We start from the raw sequence: 4,178 nt of genomic DNA, 5'->3' as shown, positions 1-4,178 counted from the left end.
TACATGGTGGCTCATCAAGGATTCCTTTCATTCTTCAATTGTTCGTCAATATTTCTCTCGAAGCGATGGTCCGCCAAGCTATGCTTCAAGTATTTTTCATCTTGCAGCCCGAAGTGCAATTCTTTCTACCTTATCGTTTGAGGTGGTGTTATGTCCTTGTTGATAATTTCCCTTCGTGTTTCATGATTCACAAGTTTCAAGAGTGACATATCTAAATCCATCATTTTCTCTTCGCGTAAGACATCTTTTCAAACCATCAATCCCTTCGTTGGAGTTATCTCGGTTTATATTTCACCTAAAGCTTTCCCTAAGGATTGTTGCTATTGATGGTGCTCATGAATGACCCAAGTTCTTCATTTATCCTCCCGGTGGAATAAGTTTCTCGTCTCCTTGTTGTTATCAATCCAATCCTTTGTTTCCGTAGTGGTAGAATTTCACCTCAAATTTCGAGATGATTTCCATAAGCCCACAACAAGTTTACTCTTTTCGTTGTGGGTTTTCCAACAACTCCGTTCGCCCCTTCTCCTAAATATGCTTTTTCAAGCTCATTTGAGGTAGAAGATGTGGTTTTCTCCTCCGTTCTTTTGATTCCATTCTTACATTCATTCCGGAGGCATTGTATTGTTACTATATTCACCCATCACCTCGTTTTGTCAAAGATCATGTTCTTTTCGTGCTTATCCATTTTACCGGAGTGTCGTGCCCTCTTTTCAAGTTCTCTCGTCTTTTGAAGATTTACCTCCCTTCTCAACCGGAGTGCTGTCTGAAATCGTTCTTACCCCTTGTGCCGTTCTTTCAATAGCTCTGGAGGCAATGTGTTGTTGATCTCATCAAGTATCCTCTAATCTTTTCAAGTTCATATTCTTTGCCTTCCATTTCCAACTGAAGTGAAGTCATAATTGATCCTTATCGTTCCCTATACATCTCGTTTCTACCAGAGTGCTTGCATTTACTTCTTGTCCATTGCAACCCTTTTTCTTATGTCTTCACCCTACAAGGTTCTAGTAATGTTCCTTGTTCCTCTTTTCTAACGGAGTGCTTTCAACTTTGTTCATCTCCGTTGTATTCTTTCTTTCTAGTTGTTCAACCTCTCAAGGTTCTTTGGTTTCACTTATCTGTCAAAGAAGCAACTTAGTTTTACCTCTCCTCTTCCTCTTCCGTTTCTCTCCAGTGCCATTCTAGATCTCGGGACGAGATCCTGTCGTAGTGGTGGAGTGTTGTGATGCCCCGAGACCGATGCGCCAGGTGTCTTCCAGTTATTCATTGTTGTTGCCATGTCATTCGCTTGCATGTTGCTTCTTGCCATGTCATATGTGCATTGCATCATCATGTTTTCAAAACTTGCATCCGTCTGGATTTCCCCCAGTTCCGTCCGTTGTCCGTTCTGAGCCCAGACACACTTGCACGCACCCGCGGCACATCTGAAATATTATTTTATAAGTGGCCGGAAAATGTTCTCGGTACGGGTTGAAAGTTGGCGTGTGGTGTTGTTATGTTGCCGGTAGGCCGCCTGCCAAGTTTCATCGCATTCGGAGTCCGTTCGACGCCCCAACGGATAACTATAGCGACAATATAGTCGGTCAAATCGTCGGACGTTTTCGGTCTTCGAAAACAGTCGTCAGGCCTCTGTCTCTTCTCTTCTCTCAGCTCGAGACCGTCTACACAGCCCACTGCCAACCGCTAGGTCCGAAAACCCCTCTTTGCACAGTGCATCAACCCCTCGCGCGCGTCCAAAAATTGTCCCGGACCCGACTCGAGCAGTCGTGACCATTGGGTCCGGATCATCCCCAAACATCTACAAAACATCTCCGTTTTCTTAATTGGATTTTCTAACCTATTTTTTCTCGACTGTCGGATTTCAATCAGCTGATCGAAGCTCCCCTCTTCCCCTATATATATAGACTCCCTAGTCTAATTTAGGTCAAACCCTAACTTCTAGGGAGTTTGTCGCTTTGAGCCGCCGCCAGTCATTTCCCCTTGGGATCCATCCCCACCTACCAGCTTCAAACCCTCGATCCGAGAGAATCCTCTCGATCTCTCCCCACCAACCCGAGACCTCCCATTGATCCAACCCTCCTCTGCCTTCCTGCCGTTCTAGATCGAGGAGCCCGAGCCCCCGCAGCCGCCCGAGGCCTCCGCGGCCTGCCCCTACTACAAGCTCATGCCCGAACCTCGCCGTCCTTGTTTGGCCGTCATGTCGTCGGAGGCCACCGTTCCCTGCCATAGTTCAGCATAACGATGTCCCTTCCCTTCCTTCCTCTAGCTCTTTGCTTCTCCTCTCAGCATCTCTGCCTCCCTTTTTCTCCAGGAGCTCGGCGCCAATGCCATGGATGCCACCACTAGGAGCTTCGCCCGCGATGCCGCCATGGATTGGATCCGGCCGGAGTTGCTCCTCCGCCGCCCTGCTCCGTTCGTCGCCGTCTCCACAAGATTCGGCGAGGTCCCTGCATTCCCGCCCTCGTCTGTCGCTCTCCCGGCGATCAAGCTGCCAGAGCAATAGTGCCCTGTCGCCACCGTCAAGGACCACCAGGAGGAGCGCCCGCGCCCAGTCCGTCTTCGTGCCGGAGCGCCGAGCCGCAAGCCCCTGCGCCTCTTCCGCCGGAGCCCTGAAGTCCTTGCGTCGTAGCCTCGCCCGAGCCTCCCGGCGCCCGCCTGCCATGGCCGCCTCGTCCCTGCTCCAGAGAAGGACGAGCAGCGCCGTGCCTGTTGACTGCGTCGCCAGATCCGCCGCCCACGTCCTCGACTGGATCCGCCGGATCCCCATCGCCGCGCCAAGTCCTGCTGCCGCCGATGCCGCTGCGTTTACTTCCCCGGCACTGCTCGAGAGCGAGTCCTGCCCAGCGCTCAAGTCTGCATGGCGCGGTTCTGCTTCGTTCAAGCAGGGGAAGACACACGCAGCTAGCGCCCCTGATCCTCGCGTTGACCGCGCCATGGACCCGCTCCTTCCATGTCTCTCCAGCCAGATCCCGAGTCCAGCAACAGGCCCAGCCTGCTTCTTTGTCAGGGCCCAGCCGCTCCTCAACCCTCCACCGTCCTAGGCCTCGGCCCGTGGTGCGCAGCCCAGCCAGTTCAGTTTTGGCCTGCCTTGTTTTTTCTGTTATGGAGGAATTTGTCTATTTATCCAGGATTTACTTATTTGCAGAAAACCCCTCATCATTCATGCATTTAATAACTCACTAACCGTGCATCGGTTTAAAATGCTTTATATATGAGAAATGACTAGAATTTCATCTAGTTTCATAATATCCAATTTTCATTTATGTTTAAAATGTTAATATGTTGTTTGTGTTTATTTTGCCTAATGCCATGTTAAAATGATTTACTTCATAACTTAATAACCGTAGCTCCAAACCTAACAAACTTTATATGTAAATGGGGTAGAAAAATGCATAGTTTATCATGGTAGCTTTACTTTGCATGTTTAACAACCCTAAAATTGTGTTTAGGGTAGAACAGTACCAAACCTAAAATATGCACATGAGGAATTTCCGGACTTGTTGTTTGTTATTCCAGACTCATTTAAACTTGCCTAGATAGGTAGTTTTCATTTGCTTCACCTCTTGCCATGTTAATCAACATTTAATATTGTTGGTTACATAAACGAGATCGAACTAAATAACTTGTGGTGTTTCATCAATATGCAACTCGTTGCATATTGAGCTCCACTTAATTTGTAGAATTGCTTGTGCACTTTGCCATGCCATGCTTCTTTAAACCGGACATGCATCATACTTGATTGTGCATCATGCCATGTTGATGTGGTGGTTGTTTACCATGTTGTTTGCTTCTTTCCGGTGTTGCTTCTTCGGGTTGGTTCCGATAATGTCGCGTTTGTGAGGATCCGTTCGACTACGTCCGTTTGTCTTCTTCATGGACTCGTTCTTCTTCCTTGCGGGATCTCAGGCAAGATGACCATACCCTCGAAATCACTTCTATCTTTGCTTGCTAGTTGCTCGCTCTATTGCTATGCCGCGATACCTACCATTTGCTATGTCATGCCTCCCATATTGCCATGTCAAGCCTCTAACCCACCTTTCCTAGCAAACCATTGTTTGGCTATGTTACCGCTTTGCTCAGCCCCTCTTATAGCGTTGCTAGTTGCAGGTGAAGATGAAGTTTGTTCCTTGTTGGAACATGCATATTGTTGGGATATCACAATATCTCTTATTTACTTTAAT

General features: G+C 48.0%; 1 long non-coding RNA gene across 1 annotated transcript; it reads left to right on the top strand.

Annotated features, from left to right (window-relative positions):
* The first annotated feature begins 1,941 nt into the window (after nt 1-1,941).
* Nucleotides 1,942-3,653, top strand: LOC147979908 (uncharacterized). Its single transcript, XR_015619049.1, has 2 exons — nt 1,942-2,225; nt 2,309-3,653. It is a non-coding gene; the product is annotated as an uncharacterized LOC147979908 (long non-coding RNA).
* Nucleotides 3,654-4,178: the final 525 nt, after the last annotated feature.

This window comes from Triticum urartu, chromosome 3A (assembly GCF_056163025.1).
Source record: "Triticum urartu cultivar PI428250 chromosome 3A, HENAU_Tu73, whole genome shotgun sequence".
Classification (NCBI taxonomy): domain Eukaryota; kingdom Viridiplantae; phylum Streptophyta; class Magnoliopsida; order Poales; family Poaceae; genus Triticum; species Triticum urartu.
The sequence above is the reverse complement of the archived record's forward strand: the minus strand, read 5'-3'. Positions and strand labels throughout refer to the sequence as shown.